At 39.2% G+C, this 21,908-nt stretch overlaps 1 protein-coding gene and 1 long non-coding RNA gene across 2 annotated transcripts in view; both read right to left on the bottom strand.

The window, feature by feature from the left end:
- Window positions 1-21,908, bottom strand: part of NCK2 (NCK adaptor protein 2) — a 90,398-nt gene that overhangs the window by 56,609 nt on the left and 11,881 nt on the right. The window contains exon 2 of the mRNA XM_075524779.1: window positions 437-508. The gene's annotated coding sequence lies outside the window, so the exon portion shown is untranslated. The remainder of the gene's footprint in view (window positions 1-436; window positions 509-21,908) is intronic.
- Window positions 13,602-16,371, bottom strand: LOC142404934 (uncharacterized). Its single transcript, XR_012774000.1, has 3 exons — window positions 16,181-16,371; window positions 15,537-15,806; window positions 13,602-13,668 (listed from the first exon to the last, which is right to left on the bottom strand). It is a non-coding gene; the product is annotated as an uncharacterized LOC142404934 (long non-coding RNA).

Below are 21,908 nucleotides of genomic sequence, written 5' to 3'. Positions count from 1 at the left end.
TTACTTAGTTTTAGAATTCAATCAAAGAATAATATTAAGCCTGCTCCACCACAGGCTATGGATGGCCACTGCTCCTCCGTACTTCCCACACCACCACGTTCTGCCTAAAAAGCCTTCAGGGGAAAACGTCCCAAGTCAAAGCAGTACGTAACAGGAGATAGGAGCCAAAAAACAGTGGTAGCAATATCTAGTGCTTAATTAACAATCTGAGCCTACCCCTTTTTTCTTGTCTTTTTTTTGAAAGTAAAAGCTAAAACTGATTTGTCTCAAATCACTGAAGGAAAAAGACTTGCTATTTAATCATCTATCCAGCAGTTTTAAAAACAAAACAATCACAAGTACTACATACACTACATAAAAGCAAAAACCATGCAATACATCCAGTTCACTCATTATCTTTAGTTACAAAAATAACCACTGAACTTGAACCACTCACCTTTGGCACACTGTTAAAAGGATCCAGGCAGTGAAAGGCGGGACTCTCCAACAAAGTTATGTACACCACTATCTGAAACAACAAACACCACATATTTTAGTTTCAACACTAAGCTTAGAAGACTTTTAGCTAGGTAATTCAGTTTTCATACTATCAAAATCTTCTAAGAGGTGCTGAAGAGCAGGCAGAATGGCTCTAACTTGATCCACCTCTTTAGCATAAATAGAATCCATCTTCATATTTAACTTTTCTCAATGAACACAAGGTCAATTTAACCACAGACAACCCAAACCACATAGGAAAGAAAGCAACTACAAACCTAGCCATCACAATACAGAGAAAAATCAGTCAAGAAATGGAATTAAAAGTTCAGCCCAGTTTTAGAAAGATTACATTTTTAAAAGCACCATTATTTACTGTTTCCTTCACTTTTACATTAAACTTGCCCATACTTCCTAAGAGAAGGGAAACACTGTTACGCTTCGAGAACTGAGGTCCATCCGCAAAAGCACAGCCGTGGGTTTTGTGGGACGTGACTACGTCCACCCAGGAGGCACCCGCAGGCCTGTGGATGTGCAGCCCAGAGGGGTTACTGCCGCACGTGGTTTGGGGCCCTCTGGCCCAACGAGGGCGAGCTCTGACAGAGGGTGGTCATAGGGCTGGAGAACTCTGTTAAGGGAAATTCTGGCTGGATGTAAAGAAGCCACGAGGGCGGCTAAGCACAGCTATGTGTCCCCTGAGAAGTGATGGACCTTATTCCTCGGAGAGGCTCAAATTCTCCTGGACACGGCCCCAGCTGCGGCCTTAGCCCTGCGGGAGCCCGGCAGCACAAGCCTCCACAGGTCCCTCCTGGCCTCCATTGTTCTGGTACGTATTTCTAGCCACAAAAGTAACCTTTCAGAAGAGACTTCAAAGTATTTAAACATTTGTTTCTGCTTTTTAATGACGCTTCTAACTCCATAGGATGTCTTACAAATTCAGGCAGTGTAAACCCATTAAGATCCGATTCAAAGAGAAGGAAAAAACTCTTGAGTGTCTTCCTGCGCTGCAGCCCCTAGCCCATAAGGACGACATATTACAACTCCTACTCGACCTGAGGCCACTCATGCACAAATGTTTCTGTTCAAAGTCTTCTCTGAACAGATTCCAACCAGTTGCCACTACAAAAGCATCCTGTGAAGAAATTCAATTAAAAAGAGCAATTCATCCAATGATCCTGTGCATCGGGGGGGGGGGGTGGGGTGGGGTGGGGTGGAGTATTGACAAAGGTATTATAAATACCTTACACAGATGTTTAAAAGTGAGATTTAGACTTCCACCCATCAATAAGTGGAGTAACAGAACTACTAAAACCACAGTTTGACAAACATTTAAGTATAAACATATTATTAGGGGGTAAAGCACGAGACAGTCACTGCCTCTAGTCTCCCCAGCAGCTGCAAGGGGAGCCGGAGCATTGCTAGCCCTCCCGAAAAACACACAAGGAAAAACAAAACAAACCAAACCAAAAAAAACCAGAAGAGGGCAAATCATGAGGAAGTGTTATTCAAACAGAAGAGCCTCCTGATTCAGTTCAGCACCTGAATGAAGTATATGCCTGTGACAGCAGAGCGCGGATGGGACTGGAGGGTGACCTACCCCCTTTTCCTCTGCCAGGGTGCTGGCTGGAACGCCTGCTGCCCCACCACCCGACCTGGGTTTTAAGCTTTCTGCAGACACAGACCGAAGGCAACCACACTTTGCTATATCAATTTTCCTACCCAGTTACAGACCTTAACTGTGTTCTCGCTGAAAACTGCTCTACATTTGAAATTACAGGACAGATATCAAGTAAATGGGAAAGATACTTTAATAAATGAAGCAATATTAAAACCCTGAGGCAGGGCAGATCTATTTTCCTACTGGCTGAATGTTTTGTAGTACATGTTTTTCTCCTGTCAATAATGCAAGAACATTTTTAATATTAAAGGGGGAAAAGTGAGAAAATAAAAGTCACTTCATTTTTTAGTACAAGATCTTCTGAACAGTACTATTTTTCTCCTTCCTACCTCACAAATCATCTACTGCCCATTACCATCCACCACTGAAGTACTGTACCAAGCTTCTGATTTGGATTGGGGGTTCTTTTTGTTTTGTTCCTTAAACAAAAACCCAACACCTCTCTCAATTATTGCTTCCACCTTCACAAATGCACATTTGCACACAGAACTTGCATTTGAAAGTAAGCTGAAAAACAGTACTGTTAATCATCAATACCTGAAAAACTAACCTTGTATTTATTAGTCAACTGGAGAGGAAGCACAGTTGGGGAAAATATGAGTCCAAATTCCATCTAAACACATAAGAATGAGTCATGTGTTTATCTCAATACAACAAAGCTAACTTCCTTCTGTACAGCAAGAATGGCTTTATTTTTGCAGCTCAATTAACATACATTAAGAGTAGCTCAGAATGTTAATGGTGATAGTGCAGAGTCAAAGGAAAAAGATGCACAAGAAACCTCATTCCTACCAACACTTTGATTGAATAAAACTCTGTTAATCTAACAGACTCATAAGCGCAAGATGCAGACTGGTCTCTCTCCTCTCTGGGCTCAATTCCGTTGCATTGTGACCTCCTTTTCTATTTTTCGCCTGCTAAAAATCTTCACTTCGTTATGGAAGAGCCAGGGGAAGTTTTCTGCTACGAGTCACACTAAGAATTACTTCCCCAGAAGAGTAACCAATTTCCATCACACACCCCTGTAGCTCAAAGCTTCGCCGGCAATGTTGTGACTTGCAGAGTGACTCAAACTCAGGATGGAAACCTGGACCGCAAATAATCCGCTTATACTTTAAATATGTTCCTTGAAACAATATTTCAGTTATAGAAGTTCGAGATCTTTCTTCTCAAAGGGCAGTAAATGGAAACAGTGGTTAAGGTTTGGGACTATCTGCCCCCAGGCAGAGGGTTCGCACCATAGGTGGGGTTTTCTGGTTCTGCTGCTGCATCCTACCAGCCAGGACTCTAGAAAGCCGTATTGATAGCAAAGCCAGGCTGGGGAACGAATAGTTAAACTTTGAAAGTACAAAATAATCTCCATCAACCTTCAAAAGCCTTGGAGCACACATGGCAAACGCTTACTGTCCACGAAAAGACAAACTGGCACATTAGAAAACTTGGGAAATGAAGCCAAAAACTTGTTTGAAAGGTGGCAAGGCAAACGGAGGCACAGAGCTGGGCAGTCGTGTCCCATGGTATCACCAGTGCCCACACTTCTGTACGATCTAGTGTGACATCCATTTGTCATCTCTCAATCCTAATACCGACACTACTGCAGTAATGTCAGCCCTGCTGCATGCAAAGTGCCATGGGTCCTTACCACTCATGACTGCCTTCATCTCCTACGCTTACCGTGAGGCCCAGAGCAGAGGAACAGAAGACAACAACAAGGAACAGGAATGGCAAAGTATAGGAATTGGATGAACACATAATTATAAACATGCAAGGCAGAAAGACAAATTTGTCTACGTTTGAACAGCAACCTCACTCTCGTTTGTGTTCTAGACCAAGGTCTTCTGAACACAAGGACTATACAAGTCCACAGTAAAAAGCACTTTTGAGTAGGCAGAAATAAAAGTTTGAACTTGATGCTTGCAAACAAGCACCAGCACAGAAATATCAGTAACATCTAATACAATAAGCACCTTACATTTAACTGTGTAATCTTTAAAGATTACAACCTTAAGAATAAATTAGTGCTCTTGTAATGATTATATTACAGGTAACATCCAAAGTTATTAAGCACCTTTCCTTTCCCTAATAGCTCTAATGTGCCCCATTTTCTTTATCCCCATGGCTAAAATCCAGACTCAGCCTTACAATGACTATTTCAATGATAATTCTCTCAGGCTCTCTTCCCAATACCTGACCACCTCCTATTTAAATTCTGACACGAAATAGCTAAAATATCTCTTTGATACTTAATATGCTAATACACAAGAATGACCTGACCATAAACCTGTACTGCACAGAGTGGAGAATTTTAACTCCAACGGTAAGGCATTCAAGTGACTCTGATAACTATGATAAAATTCAACAATTGACGTATTACTGGTGACCTTCGGGATAACAAATGAAAAGCATCACATTAATACAAATTCTCCTGTGGAGAAGATCAAGCTGGCAATCTGCCAGTTCATTACACCATCTAGCTCCACTCCAACATTAAATATTGCCTTCCTTTGTAATTGACTGAAATATGCTGGAGCAATTGCAGGTAACCACTTTGGGCTATTAAAGTATTCCATTAAGACTTCTCCATTACGCAAATATTTCAAATGAAGTTATATCAAAATAGGCTATGTTCAAAATATTTTAAATACGCAGACAATTGGGCAAGCACATTCCAGTTCCATGGAGCAGCAGACAGATCAGCCTAAGCACTCAAAAGCTCGATGCCTGAATTTGCTTTAAGGGAAAAGAAACCCACCAAGTTTATTCAAGACTCCAGTATATGCTTAGTATTTTAACCTCCTAGTCATACATATCCTCACAAAATTCACTTAATATTACCTTCTTCTAAAGCGAAGAAAATCATAATGTTAAAATACACAACTATTCTTTAACTTGGGTAAGTCAAGGCATTCATTGAATACTACATTTTAAAACTAAGTATGAAAGACACGGAGAAAACAGCAAGACTGGATTCACATTGTATTTAAGGTTTCAAAAAGGCAGCAAATTGCAACGTTGCATTACAATGTGTATAACATTCTGAAAACAAACAAAAAAATTAAAATTCTTTCATTCTATATACTTTACACAACTAAGCTTTTATTCTCTTAAGACTGTGATTCCTTAACAGCAAGGAAGCAAGTGAAATGGGGCACAAGAACAGGTTCACTGCCTTCCATGCAGAAAAGATTGCCAGATACTTAAAACGCTGGAAAAGATTTAAGCCTGTATGCCAGCTGTGAAAATGAGACTAAAGCAAAGACAAACTTCTGTGTTTAAATGTGCTTTTTCAAGCGGTCCAGGTTTGGAGCCATCACCAGAGGATGTAAGGGTTAGCCTAAGAAATTCAGGTCTCTTCTGAACAGTGCACGGGCAGGAGGTTGTGTATCTTCTCTGTGCTCCTATCTGGCATGCAGGAGCTGCTGTCTGTATAAGAGGAAGCGATTAGACATGTATCGCTCGTCGCTCAAACAACTTTTTTTTTTTTTTTAATAAACAGGTAATTGCCAGGGCAGGTAGGGAGAGGAATGCAGCTACAGAAAGCATGCAATGGCTCACACTTTAACCACATGCAATCAAAGAGGCTATGCTGACCTATATTCTCGTTTAACTCCTGCAGTCAAATGCATATCCTCTGCAGAGTCTCGAATATACATGATACATTTTCAAAAAACAAGAATATTTTTACATCTACTTGCACAACCACCAGCTCCCAATCTACTTATGAAATGCAAGTAGTTGACTGTCTAAATAATATCAACATTTAAAATAAATACTGTATTTCAAAAACCAACTTCCATTGCCAGCTTCCTCTGTAGCTGCAGTCCAAATACATGCATGACTAGCATCTTTTTAAATTTGAAAGAAATGAGGAGGGTTACATCATTAGTGACTGCATCTGCTAAGAATTCTACAATATATATTGTACAGATTCACATTATTTTATTAAGAGGAATCACACACTTCTTACATTCTCTCAGCTAGAAGTTTCCCCAAAAAGTCTGAGCTATTAAAAAACCTAATACTGATACCAAATTACTACCTAAAACCACTGTAATATGCAAATGTTTTAATTCCTGGCTTAAGCAGGATTTTCGATCTTGATACTTACTGATATTGACCTAATTCAAATTTGATTATGCTAAGCAGTGAACTCTCAGGGCAGTCCCTGCGTGAGAAAAAGAAAAAACCCACAAAGCAGAGTGGAGAAATTGTGAATTGGAGGCCAGGAAGCCTCCCCCCAGCAAGGCTACAAACTCTTTGAGAGGACATGTAATATTGTCCTATGCAGTGTCAAAAACAAACAAAAAACCCACGACCAACAAACCCCCCACACATCTGTCTTTCACACTGATAATCAAGCATCAAAACAAATGCAAGCCGTCACTCTCTGCAAACTGAAGGAGGCTCACAACAAAGGTACTGTGCCACCAAAATAGCCCCAGGTTTTTTAAGCATTCCTGTTCAAGAGCCATCTGTGAAAGCTGAAGTAGTCAAACTCCATTTTATCTCAATTCCCCTATTTTTTCTTTTCTATTTACAATAAGGAATATTTCTATTTACAATATTCTATTTACAATAAGGAACTCACAACCTTTCTAATTCTCCTTATTTAACGGTTTACAAGCTGGCTATGTAAGGGATATATAAATATCCCTAAAGCCCATATAGAAGAAACAACAAAGGTCTAGACTTATGCTTAGGACAACTCTAAGCACCTCAAGAACCCTTACAAATGTATGCTGAAAGACCTGAATTAACAATTATAATTGCAGATAGAAAAGCAGGAATGGAACTATATGCACCAAGGCTTTTCTTAAACTTTGTCTCACGGTATCTTTAAGGAAAAGAAAGGATTAGACTTCAACCTTAGGTAGTGCTTAACTAAGCAAGTTTCTCAGGCCATGGTTTGAACACTAGATAATTATTTTGGTTTCCTTAATAGGATACCTTATTATTCAAATTACAGATATCATTTTTAGAAACATCTCAGCATTTATAGTTAGATAACTTTCTTCAGCATTTTAGAAATTAGTATTTTGTACATACAGTTTCATAATTCATTCCAGTGGAACGTCAGCCTTTTTCTGATTGATACTTTTATTTTTTGTTTGTAAAAACTGCACCATGACACTCTTTTCCATTAAGTAAAATCAGCTCAGAATCTTTGAGGACCTGAGTGGTTAACAACTCATCAGCCCAAGCAGCTCCTTCACAAATCTATTTTTCCTATTGCATCTTTGCCGTTAAAATGTTTTACATAAAGACATTTATGACCCACCGACTCATACCAGTCCTTCCAAACCTCTCTAGTAGAGTCAGAGCTTTTAATTTAATACTTGTGGATTTCAGGGCTGTGAAAGATGACTACAAACAGCATCTTAATATACTCTTTACAGTAATCTAGTAATCTGCACATGTAAATTACTGAAAATGCACACCTCCACCGGAAAAAGGCATTCACAGATGCCTTTTGAAGAAGTGAAAACCACAAATTCCGATGAATTAGCTACTGCAGAAGGATGCAAGGCCAACTCACTATCAGAGAAACACTAGGCAAAGACACCTGGTTACCACTCTTGGCTAGGGAGACTAATGTTTAAAATAAGCAAATAAATCTCACATCTACACAGTTAAGAGAAGATTTGCTTTGGGGTGAGATTAACAGAAAATGGACTGTAACAGGGGCTACAGAGAGACTAGAGATCACTAATACAGTACAGTCAAGTAAGGCAGACTTAGCCCACTGGCAATTCAAAGTTAAAGGCTGACTGCAATCCTTGTTAGAGCTCCTGTTCTGGTAAATTATTCATTCTTTCTTAGTCCAAAGAAAATCTTTCCTATGTGTACATTCAACATAGCACTGTCCGAATTTGAAATAACAGTGCCACTGCTGAGGCATAAACATGAAATGGAGAGAGATGGTGCTCAAATATATGGATAAGGTGATGTTAAGAGGGATAGGTCAAGGTCAGTGGTTGTCTCTGAAACCACCAGACAGATACAAGGAACTGGAGGAAATGCACAGAGCAGATCCTGACTGACGTCTTCAAGGAAAACATTGTCAGAAACTTCTTGATAACTGCCAAACTGCAAAGTGTCAACGTGATACATTACGTTGATAGAACAAGGCCTGGTCTGGGCACTCCCCACCTGCTGTAAAAGCTGTCATCACCAACAGCTGCAGCAACCACTCCCTGCGCTTGAGCCTGTTTGCTGAGGGTGTTTGGGGTCTACCCTTCCTCCAGGTGCACAGCTACCGGGTATATAAGGATGCTGTAGGCATTACTGTCCAAGTAGAGTATCTTGTTCCGAAGAGTATGCAAGCTCTGCCCTAGTCTGTTCAGGCAGACTGCATCTGAAGTACTGTCAGCAGAAGCAAGAGCCATTTCACTTTGAAGGGATGGCAGAAAGTAGTCCAGGCATCTTGGCCCTCACATGAAGAAATCTATAATGACTTCAGCTGAGGGAGCAAGTTGAAGAAATCTCTCTCAACCACCAGCAGCAGAAAGAGTAGAAAGATTTATTGTTTACTCAAACTCAGTATTTCATTTGCAATGTTGAAAAGCACAGAGCTGCAGAACTCACGTAAACAGACATTAAACTGGAACCCATTAGTAAAATTGAGGGAGGGGGAAAAAAGAAAAAAAAAAACCACACAACACAAAATCCCTTACTGAAACTGGAGTATGCTCAAATAGTACCTGATGTTAGAATTCAGTAATGCACTGATGAAAATGATCTTCCTTGGGAGGAGAAAGACATTTTTGTCCCAGTATATTTGTATATCAAAGGCTGGGAGAAATTGGCATTCCAGATTTAAAGTTTTTCTGAGTCTCCTCTGACGACCCAACTGAAGAAAAACAACAACCTTCCTGCGGTTCAAGTACAAAACTACGATAACTAGGGGTTCACAACTAAGAGCCAAAGGTAAGTGGAAGACAAACACTTGTAACTTAAAAGTGGCTTTGGTTGCTACATGACTTGGTAGGTGGCACATGCTAGTCAGTGACATGTGGTACCATGACCGTCCTCTTTGGACATGGCAGAATGGCAGTCCCCAAGGTCAGCACCTTCCATGTGCAGGTCAAAACAAAACCGCCAGGTTCCTCAGATCCACAAAAAGGACCCAGCTCCCAAGTTGCTAGGATCACTACTTCCCAAGAACAGAGTCCCACAAACCACCTGCTTTTTCTTCCAAGTTAATCATCAGAAACTGTTGAAGCAGTTTTTGCCTGAACTGCCCCTGAAACTTTGCTTTAGGTTGACAAGAAGAGAAACGTTAACACAGCTTTGGTTCCACCACAGCACACAGCAGCCCCAGCCGCAGGCACTGCTATTATTGCTGTTTGAAAGATAACTAGATATTCCAAAATCTCATAACACTCAAATAAAATTTGGCAACAGCCTACCTTCTGAGGTTTTCAGCACTGATTTTCTCCCTTTCATGTCTTGTACACATTTGATGGTGTCTTATTCTACCCATTTTAATCATGCCAATTCAGTGGCAGACTACAAATGAAAATGCAATAGAAACATTGCAGGCCCTGTAACAATAGTCAAAACAAAGATTTCCTGTGGCAGCTGTCAAATTAATGACATCTCCAAAGCTATCTAAATACAGTATCTGGGCAGAAATCCAATTATGTCAATTCTGTCTGAATACCCCAAAAGAGAGTCCTACTGGGGTTAGAAGTGGAAATAATTTTAAGCGCAGATTAGCTACATAAGCAGCTCCACACTTGAAACCAGAACAAGGGAACAAAAACCTAAAGGCATGACATTTATCTGGACACAAGGGAGAGGGGGAAAAAGAACTGTCAGACATCTGGCAAAAGGTCAAAGTCAATTACCTTGTCCAAATTTGCCCCCCAAGATAATAGCTTCCAGGTTCACTTCTTCAAAAAAAGATGTATTGACTCCAGTAATTAAAAAGATTTCTGCTTACCTCTACATCCTCCACTACCGCTTTGGTTTTTCCAAAACTTCCTTTTCCCAACCAAATATTAACAGCAGTAGCAGAACATGCCAACTTCCCAGAAGCACGAACTAAATTTATCTAAAACCTACATAAAAGAAAATAACATTCTCCCTCACTTCAATATTAGGCAGCAGTGACAAATGGTATTCAGGGCTTTTAATCCAAGAGTATTATTTCTTGCTGCTTTTGCTGCTTTCCTTAAACCACTATAACCACTGATTTCCCTTTTGCCTTGGAAGTGTCTGTGTTACTGCTTAATTATGTGCCAAATTCAGTTTCCTGAATCTTGCCACAGGATTCTGTTTATTTGTGGTTTTAAAACAGACAACTATCAAGGTGGGGGGGAAATAGCCTTTTAATTCAACAAAGAAAAAAATACAAGGATTTTTGTTTTCTTTCTTTGCAGGCACATTAAAATAACTGCTTCTGAAACTGCAGATAAATATAAGTTAATCTTTTTTTAAAATGAAACTATTCAAGAAAGTGTTAGGAAACTAAAGAAAAAACTGCACTTGCCAAATAACTGAAGCAATATATATTGGTTAGTAACTACATTCTAACTAGAAACCTTTATCTCTATTATGAATAGATAAATAAACCTTTAGATAAATATAAGTGAATGATGATGAAAAATAGCAGACTGATTTAGACAAAGTTTCTAACCCTGATCTGTCCGCATACTGGAGACGACGCTTTCAAAGGTAAGGATATAACTCACTGCACACATACTGTGTGTGCTTCTGCTATCAACACGATTATCAAATTCAGGAGAGAGTAAAGCATTCATTATGAATGGGCCTGTATTTAGGAGTGCACATTCCAGGCTGTGCTTCTTGCACCAAGACTCACACAGAGGTGAGGAGTTTTTTGTTGCTGTTGGGTTGTTTTGGTTTGGTTTTTTTTTTTTTCCTGAGCACAGTAATTAGGGATATTCAGAAAAGTCTGAAAATAAGAAGCTTTTTTTGTTCAAAGTCTGGTAAGTTCTAAAGCGTACAGCCAATTCAAAAAGAAATTCAAAGAAATGGGTCATATACAAATGCAGGGTTGCACTCCAGAACTCGAGATAGCCTTCATTCAAAGCAGTGCCAATGAAGACCAGCTACCATCTTCACCCGCTCACGGCATTTAATCTCAAAATCATTTTTAGAGGCATGCACAGAGATCCCTTTGCAAGCCAGCAATTTGGGGTATTACCAGTATGGACGAAATTCAAATCAGTAACCCACCACATTTTCTGCTGTTAAAGCATAACTTAGAATATCAGACACAATAATTTTAACTAAACTTGTTAATAATATACTTTACTGTATTTTCTTACAATGAAAAAACACAGAGTTTATTTAAAATAGCTTTCAGTGGAACCATGCAGTCAATGAGGCTGTCAGAAACATTTTGGCAAAGCCTAGAACAAAATTCTTCAGCTTCAATTTTTTATTCTTTTTAAGTTTAAGAATATATATAAGGAATCCATTTGTTGCCAGTTCTTTATTACAAGAGATTTCATTTTTGCATTTGCTCTCTAGAACACACTGAGCACAGTACCATGAATCCTCCTTTGTGTCACACAGGCATTGCAAATCCAATTACTAGTCTATTAGGTCTCATTTAAATCCCATACGGTATGACAATAAAGTGAACGAAATGAGCATCAGCACGTTTTTCAACCATCTTTACAGTATGACATAGATGGCAATCAGAGCTTAATAAAATTTCATTTACAAGGGAGGTAGCTCTGAATTTTCTCCTTCTCTGCCAGGCATTTCGGGGAGACTTGGGAAACGCCACTTCTTCCCACCCTCCCTTGAAGAAGCCAGCTGGCCATCGCTATTTCATGCTTCTCAAACGCCTGAGCCTTCTGCCTGTGGCACAGAAGTTTGTCCTGGTGCTCAATGCTTAAAACACATGCAAATCCTACCAACCACCACCTAGTGAATTCAACATTTATTCCAAAGGTGTCACGTGGCGGGGGTGGGGTGGGGTGGTGGGGGTTTTTTGTTTGTTTTGTTTGTTTGTTTTGTTTTTTTTTTTTTTAAGATTTCCTGGGCAAGGAACCCTTTGGCGCAGGGTAACATCATCTTGGGAAGCAGGGAGGGGAGAGCAAAACAAAACCCTACCAATCTGAAGGGTACTGAAAAGATGATGGCATTTTTTAGTAAGCTCTTATTCTATCTGGATATAAAAACCTATCGTTGCTAAATATTGCAAAGTAAATCTGCACAACTTTCAGAAGCTCTGAATACTCACCACTTCAGTGGAGTTAATTTATGGATATATTACAATCATGTGCTCCTCCACCTTCATTACAGTATTTCCCAAGCTTGTCTCACTACCCAGAGACTACTGCTTATAGATGTCCAGGTCTGCCCTTTCTTTTGGGAATGCAAAAAACCCCAAAGAAAACAAAAAAAACCCCTCATTTGTAGTAAGCAGTGGCCACAGTCAAAGCTCTCTCTGAAGGATGTGTAAGAGCCTTGTTGAATAGCTGTTTCTTAATAGCTGACCTGACTAAATCATCTTCCTCGTGCAGGCTAGAAATCAAAATGTCATGCTGACATTTAAACACATGATCTGTTGTTAAAGCACAAAAGCCAGGAAAACATATGCCGTCCACTTTCAAACATATTCCCCAGACACTTTGTTGCTAGGACAGAAAGGTTCAAAGTTTCAAGAACAGACTTTTAAATATTTGAGTCATCCCGTTAAACAATTTTAGTTATAGTGTTATGTCCTTTACATGCCTACCACCACCAGTCAGTAAAACCATGAGAAACAGGGAAGTTCCAGGTTGAGGGAGAGAGGATGCTGATGGGGGGAAAGGAGGGTAATTAAGTCATTTGAAGGTTTGTGCTCCAATTCTGCAATTAGAATGGGAAGATCTGGGCCAGAGCTTTCTCTGTGCAAAGGAGATTATAAAGGCAGTAACATTATTGATTTTTTTTCCCCTTTTGCTAGAAAAGGAAACAAAAGGCAGAGGCATTTTTCCACGCATATTACTCAATCACATGGTCTTTTCTAGTGTTATTTCCAAGGTTTTTTTCTGCATGCTCTTTAAAATGCCTTCCACGCCGCTTTGCCTATCTTTTGCTCCTTCCCATTTATCTTCATCTTACACCTAAAACTATGGGCAGGCCACATTAGGGAATAACAAAAGCCAAAGACCACAGACCCTGAATTAACTCTGCCTGAAACTTTGAGTAATATAACAGACCTTAAGGAAGGTAAGCTTCACTTACAAAAATATGAAGATGCCAGCTTCATGATCCCAATGTCTTTGCCCGAAAATGAAGCTAAGAGTATCGTCTCTTAGTTTTTAAAGCTAATAAAGAACTGAAAACACTAAATTGTACTTGTATACTTAAATAATTTTGAAAATTCTGGTTTACTTTCAAGGAGGCAGAATGATTTCCCCTCCTTTCTACAGGACTTCAATTATATAGGCTTTCACTGTATTCTACCATTCCTTTCAGTAGGCTATGATGGCAAATACGGATCCTATAACAAGAACTTATCTTCTAGGGTAGTTAAATCTCTCGAGCTGCAAAAGAGCACAAACATCCCACATGCTTCAGAACACAAAGCCGATTGCCATGAAACCTAAGAGTAACAGTCCCAGAAACCCAATGTTGACTGCTAAAGCATACACACAATTTTTCTTAAAAAAATCAGTTATAGCAACCTTCCATTTAAATCAGCGATATCACAGATGCCACGAGTGCTTTCTTCTTGACAAGTATAAAATAACAGTTCCCAGTAAAAATCAAGAATTTTCAAAACTAGAGCCTAAATACAGACTACAAACGTATCGAGCGCTTAAATTATAGCTACTGTATTTTTAGAAGCACTAGGTACCTTAAGAAAGCAGTGCAACAAGCTTCAAGCAACAAGCTGCTTAGCATATCTGACATATGGTAGCAAAAAAATTATATTTAAAAAAAAAAAAAAAAAAACCAAAACACAGTCCAGGAACAGACATCCTGTGCAAACAGTATTCAAAATTCTGGTGATGGTCCAACAGTCAGAAATAAACATACCACAGTGAAGCAATACCAAGGACAAAAAGCATGAAGCATCATCTAGTACTGGTTCTGCACCCTTATGGGGTACACCATTAGTTCATTCCTTTGCCAAAAAACGATTCTCACCTTACATTTTACTAACCCATAGTAACTTTACATGTGCACTTACTTGTTCAACTAGAATTACTTTACCCTTCCTGCTAATGACAGGCATTAATGATCTCAAGAATGGTCAATCAATATTCAGCATTTCAAAATATACATGGAACAAAGCAACTCAGGCCTACTTATTTTTATTACAGACAGATTACCATCTCACTTTGTGAGACGCAAAGGAAACAGAGGACAGGGAAAAAACCCAACCCTCCAGAGCGCATACCCACCAAAATTCCCTAGCATGGGTTTCTATGCCTAATACTGATCAGTAATGAAGTTTTGAATAAGATAGTGCTGTGCTTATAAACTGTAAAGCTAAATGTTACACACTTTGCATAACTTACGTTTCAGAAGCCAATTTTAGCTTTGCCACCTAAAAAAGTTGGCTGGCTTCACCACAGAAACATGACTCCTCTTTTCTGCAGAGTACAACCTGATGGGAACTTCAAATGAGCACATTGGGCCTGAGAACCAAACTCAAAGCTGTCACAGCGCAAAAACGCCTCCTGTTTGAATAAAGCTTCAGATTCCTGAAGGAAGGATCACCTCAAAGGAGGGCGGTATTGTTTCTTCTTCCAGCCTTTTAATATACCCACAAGCAAAAAACTTCTCTTTCCTACCAATGCTCTCCCCAGAGCTGAGAGGCAGGAGGACTGCCTGGACCTGCTAATTGAAGAAGAGTTACGCTGGCAAGCAGAAGAGTAAGTAATCAGACATAAACACCAGCTTTAAAAAGTTCTTGGCACGTGTTAGTCAAATTTATGATGTCAAATAAAAGAATGAGCCATCAGACTAATACATACACGTCCGCAAATTTTGAAGGCATCTTGTGTACCTATACAAAAGCTTTACTGAAAAACAGAAGGAGACCGTGGGGTCCTCAAAAATCAACCACAAGACTTCTGTAATTTTCAGCAGGGCAGGATTTCCCCCACAACTCGAAAGACTGACTCAGGCTAATTACCACCAAATGTTATGAAACAATTCTTCCCTAAAAAAACAACCCAAAACCAAACCAAACAAAACAAAAAACCCCACACATCTATGGTTTCAAAGAAAACTTGCAGAACTAAAAGTATGTGTAAATTGATGGCCTGAGGGCAGCATGAGTTCTGCTTCAGGTCTACAGAGCTTCTCCAAACAGTACCAACACGTAAATGAGATTATAAATCTACCAGGTATATGTTCTGGTTGCTAGACCATGCTATCACGTCTTCATTACTGCCATTACCTGCAATATCTAGATTAAAGCTTGGATGGGCATGCAATCACAACTTAATTTTATTGCAGAGAGATCTGCCAAATTGTTCCTCACTGGTGTCTTCAAAATGAGAGCTTGGATAGCAGATGTAGTCTTTTAATGCGTGGCTGGTAAAGACTCCACGCCTTGCGTACAATACGGAGTGGGAGGCTGGTGTGATAACTCACATGAGAAGGTCGAGCAGTGCAAAAGCAGAAGAAGAAACAGGACAAGAGCAGCCAAAACTTAAGAGGAACAACACTGAAAGAGATGCAGAAAGATTTTACACAATTAGCAATACCCTGCACAGACAGGGAAGGAAAAATACACACAGAAGAGCTATGCAGAGTTTAGTTCTCTTAATTAAGCTGATGACAGCCATCCATTAATTATAACAGATTTTTTAAAGCATTCAGAACAATTTGACAGAAAATAAGGCACAGGTGCAGACATCCTTTTTGATACACTGAAATTTCAGAGATAATAAATTTAAGGAAATTTATAAACAATAAAGGAAACACAGACCATCTACACTAAGTATTACACCAAAAGATATCAGGTTTTATTTAAGGTTTTGTATTTGACAAATTTTATTTGTCAAATTTGTATTAATCCTGAAAGTTAAAATAAAATACCAATGAATTTGAGCCAGTCTTTCAGAAAGGGAAGAATTGCGGAGATTTTTGTTGTTAATTCTGATCCAAGTCAAAGACACAAAATGAAAAGGTTCAGCATACAGGGATTCTTCAAATGCCTCACTAAGTGCTCATTTTGTGATTTTTCAAAGTTTCTTTCCAAAGTTTCTTTAAAGATGTGAATACACAAAGCATTTCTAGAAAAAGTGCGAGAAGAGTTTTCAAATGAAGATATGAAGAAAGAGGCCTAATTAACAAATCCACAATGTACTAATACTCCTCTTAAAACATACAGAAACCAGTTTCTATACAGACGGAAATTAGAGAAGTGTATTACCATTCTGACACAGAACACTATGCTTAAAAATTGTTTTGTGTGTAAAACAGGTAAAGCTAAAAACTCTAAAATGTCTTTTATTTTTATTCCTACAAAAAAACCCAGAAGTTGCATTTCAGAAACGCCAAATTCTTGATCACAAACAAACATTACATTGAGTACATGCTTAATGCCACATATGGTGTTACAGAATTTCAAAAACAAAGAACAATGTCTTATTATTATTGGGGTTTTTTATTTATACTCCAGAAGTCTTTAAGTGGAGTACAGATATGAACTGAGATTCTGTAGTTAAAAAAAATAATGTTTGCTTAAATTATTAAAAAAAATCCTTTGTCTCAGAAAGAGGAAGATCATTTGAAGATGGATTTCACACACACAAAAAAAAAAGCCCATTCAGAGTGAAAGAAAGGATATAGTCTCCCCCTCCTAGAAATCTCCCTGAATTTTCAGCCAGTTACCCATTGCCCCCCACAGCAGAAGAGGCTCTCAGCCTCAGGAACTCGCCATTCAAGCTCCTGCCCAGGAGCTCTAACCGGGCAGAGCTGCCCCGTGGCCCCCAGCAGGAACGCGCGCACCCAGATCCCAGGAGCAGCTCCTGGCCCTCCCGCCCGCCGCCGGCGAGAACCGCAGCTTCTTGACTCTCCCCAGAAGATCCGTCCTCGTCAAACTGATTTATTAATTAACGGAGGCCTAATGAATCGGTATTTTCCAGGAGGAAGGAAAACATTTTTCCACCAGAAGGCTGTGTGACTAAGAACATCAGAATTGTTAGTAATTATAAACACATGTAAAACTGCTGCTTTACATCACTGAATACCATCCCTTCGCCGTCACATTTTTATTGCAACCGGAGCGCACAACGCACTTTCATTCAAGGTCAGAAACAGCAATTAACTGGCACACGGCAAGCTGAACTGAACCATGGAGATGATCTAACATGGAGGAAACTCACAACCTTATCAAAAGCCTTGGGGTTTCATACAAACCAAAGAGCATAAGGGCTGTGGGTTGGAAGCGGTTATGAACAATTACTGTATCAAGGTACAACACTTTTAAAAAGAAAAATTTGGGGAAAGGATTTAGTAGACTAACATGATTTCCCCTGTGAAATCTCTCTTACTGCTACAGGAAGACAGAATTAATTTTAATAAATTCTACCAGCTAAGCAACTACTGTGGCAAAATATTAATCATTCAAATTATCATCTCACAAGTAAGGTTTTCCCCCCCTCTTTCTACATAAAGAAAATTTCAAAATTCGTTGTCTTTGATTCTGAAGCAAATTCACAGAATTTGTGTAAGTTTACATGAACACAACCAACCTTAATAAGGAACTACCTTATTAGTTCGCCCTTCGCATGGAGGAGATGTTTTTTCTAACCAAAACCTGACACAAATTCCCCAAACATCTTCTCTGCATTTAAAAAGTTTTTATAGAGTCTCCAGGATTAAAAATAACCCTGGTACGAATATCTCCAGTAATGCTTCCTCAGCTTTTACTAACCAACAAAAGCTTAAGAAATCTACTCAGGAAGCACAATCAATGCAGAACCTTTTAAGGAGACACAGCATATATAAAAATAACAGTTCAACAATATGTAAGAATTAAGTTCAGGCATTAAAGCCTGAAAGAGAGGTTTAGGCCCAAAAAGGGTTGGAAATGAAAGAACTGAAAACGGCAACAGTTGCCAGTAGCCAAAGGATGCTCAGTACTTCTTAGCATCTCCCAGAACAAACACAGCAGCATGTAAACTGACAGTCCTGCTGAAATTAGTGCGTATTTTGAAACATAAATTATGTCTACACCTTGCTACATTAGGACAGCGGCTCAGAAATAAGCATGCAATCCCTCCAGCAGAATTTACTTCAAAGCCGCCCCCCTCCTCTGCCTACAGAGCTCGGCAATAGATAAAATTGAGAATGTGGTTTTCATTCATTTCTTCCAGGCACTCTAAAACTCACACATGCACCTCGGAGTGGCTTGAAATCTGGTGTGCCATATGGCAGTGCATTTGTCATTTCCAGAAATATGTTGAATATGGGTTCCAGAGATATAAAGCCCCAATAAAAAAAAAAACCAAACCAAGCCTCCCGAAGCCAACAGATTCTGCTCAAATGCCACCAACTTTATACTACGCACAACTGGTGAGCCTGGGCTTTGATCAGGCTTCAAAGAACCTCTTCATTTGCCTCAGAAAATAAATCTGATGCCTTAGCTTTTGGAGGCTTATTTCCCTACTGTTTTGCAACTCTGTAAAGTTATTTACACTTGCCTTAAGTAGAAATAATACATCAACATCAATACTAGTATTATACAAACACACTGTACTTGGAGCACAAAGTAAGTGATTTACAAGCTGCAAAACAGTGGAGAATCAGGATCAAGAGTTTTATGGCTATTTCAGTGTGAACCAACTGAAGAAGAAATAATTAATTCTTCCCATTCCTGCATACAAAATTTAATGGTGCACATTATGAAGTAACATTCAAAAAAATAACAGAACAATTAGCAAACAGAGGGGTTTTTTTAAACCTGAAAAAGAAATGAGGCCTTCCTGCTGGCTGAAATAATCACACAGTCTCCAAACTCAGCAAATTAGAGTGAGATTTAAAAAAAAATTGGCGGAGCTGAGCTGAACATCTTGCTGTTGCCAAAATGAGCAAGCCCTGTGCTCTAGGTAGAAAGCAACTAATTCATCCTTCTACTACAATTTCTACTTTCCAGGGATGTCTACTTTCCACTACTTGGAATCTGTGATGAAATCATCCTTTTTCTTTTTCTAAGAAAGAAAATGCAGATTAGCAAGCAGCAATCAAATGACACTACATGACCGGAATGACTTTCCTCCTTGTTTTTTTTACTTTCAAGACTGGAATCACAGATCATGGTATTTTCCAACACAGATACAGAGAAACGGAGAATCATTCAGCTTTTTGCTGGCACGCTCAGTTTTACCTTCCTCTCTTTTCTCCTCATGTTGCCTCTTGAAACTAAGTTATCTTAGCACACATCTTTTTACCCCAAGGATGAAAATTAACAGCAAGTAATAACTCTGTTGACAAGAACTGCTTTGAGGGTGGTACTTTTTTTTGAAACACACACAGAAATCAAGAAAAAAATCCTACTCCAGAGGGGTGGATCCTAGAGTCTCTGAAGACCTTCCTGTGTGCATGTTCCATAGCAAAACTTGTTTTGGAGACAGTGTATGTATACTATGTATCCAGAATGGGGAGATGACTGGAAAGACAGCAAGGAAGTACAGGTGATTCTGTAATTAGAGTCTAATCCAGACCTACTGCAAGGTTTCTGTGTATAAGGAAGAAAATCAAGAGCATTTCCACCCTAACGCAGAGAGAATACTTGCAAGCAGCTAAAACAACTTATGGCAGCATCAACTGGGATATTTAACACAGCACAGACATTGCTCCACTATACTAATCAGTCATGTTCATCCAAGACCAGGATCCATTCAGCTGCTCCAGCTGAAGAATGTTTCAGCCATCCAGAGACAAGACTACCACGTATCTGCCACTCACATCTGCTAAAGATGACAGCATATCTGCTCGCTGCTGCTAGAGGCAGTGGGCTTTGAGAAAGCCAGGGCTTTTTCCCCAGGCGTAACAAGCACAGAGCTGCCAGCCACTGGTGTTGCCATCTAAGGAAGCTATTCCTAGAAAAGCAAGAAAAATGTGTGGGCTGAGCTGGAAAGACAATGTAGAAACTAAAGCAAGCAGAAGAGTCCTCTGTAATAAAAAAGGTGAAGAAAATCCCCATGCCTGCTAAGATTTAGATTAATGAGCAGATCTCTCCCTGCCCCCAGCCAATACCTGGGCCTTTTAGGTATACCGAGCTTGTGGGTGGGATGAAAAGCTGCTTTCACATGCTACAGCAAAATTTTGTTGTGCCTGGCAGACAAATAAAATATGCTAAATTTCCTGAACATTTTAAAATTCATTGCAAAGAACAATAAAAACAAACACAACCCCTAAAAAATCTGCGCTTTACAGAACTTTCTACATGTTTTGCAGGTTGCATGGAAACCACCTGCTGATGGTGCCAGGACAATTCAAGAAGAACCCAGGTCTGTGTTTGACAGGTCTGGACCTGCTGCAAAGAAAGGAAAATCCCACATGGGAAGCCTAAACAAGAGAATGACTTCAGCGTGATATATGGAGGTGTTCCTGCATAATACAGAAGAAATTTCTTCTTTAATTATTCTTACAATAAAATATATTGGCCATCAGCTTGAAATTCAACTTTTACCATATTCTTAATTGTATGTGTACAAAACAGAAAAGTCATCAGCTATTGAAGTTGCACCCACTCTACCATCCTCCCACAGCTATTACTACACTGGCCACAAACCATCCTAGACAGACAAAAGTACCTACAATAGCAGTTCTCACGTTGTCACAACTAAAATGCTAAAGAGACAGAACTGATTCTCAACTATGCATACACTTCTTTTAATCACAGTTTTCTTCTTCACATTTGGCTTCTTCACTTTGGCTTTTCTTGCCAAAGTCCCAAATCTAAGACTCAGAAAAGTTAACTAAACATATTCATAAGTGGCTTGAGTATCATAACTCAGTTGATTAAATATTTGGAAGAGTTCACTTGGTGGCTTTGAACTGGAGGACAGGACCAAAGCAGAGCTCTGCAGGTAGTAATATAGTCCTTGGGGATCTATCATTAAAATGGTAACAATCCTTTAGCTGAAGCAAAGCCAAAAGATTCAAGATGGGAAATGAAGCTATAAACGGCAAGAATGTAAAAGTTTACTTCCTGCACCCAAGGTTAGCAAACTATTACAACATCAAGGTACGTGCCTGTAAAGCTATTTTCCTTTCTTACTTACAGATTTAGCCTTTAAGGTGTTCTATGCACTTTTTCAAGCTCTCGCTGTATATTTTAATTTTATACTTAAAAGATCTTCCTGCATTCCGAGACAATTCTTATTATTTTGCTTTGATGCTTTTTTCCTTGGATGTTTTCCAGATGAAGCTCTAAATTGAAGTTCAGCAGAAAAACGATCAGAGCACTACATTTCAGTAACAGAAGCACTGAAAATGTGGCCTTCAGTGTATTAAACTCATTGCTGGAAGCTACATATGAAAATATATTACCCACCTCAGAAAACTCTCCATTGTTATAATTTGGTCATTTCACACACCAGTGATCAATCTCAGCTGAGCACATTCTGTAAGTCCACACATAATGATAAAAAATTAGACGTAGCAGAGAAAAATTAAAGCCCTTCCTTCGTGAACAAGTTTATTCACCCTGCGATTTTATATAAAAATCACTTTCCTACTGCTTCTTGGTATGAAGCTAAACAAGCTGAAGATATATAAATTGTTGATTACAAGGGTCAATGACTCAGCAACC

This window comes from Mycteria americana, chromosome 1 (assembly GCF_035582795.1).
Source record: "Mycteria americana isolate JAX WOST 10 ecotype Jacksonville Zoo and Gardens chromosome 1, USCA_MyAme_1.0, whole genome shotgun sequence".
Lineage (NCBI taxonomy): Eukaryota > Metazoa > Chordata > Aves > Ciconiiformes > Ciconiidae > Mycteria > Mycteria americana.
Note: the sequence above shows the minus strand (reverse complement) of the source record. Positions and strands in the feature narration are given on the sequence as shown.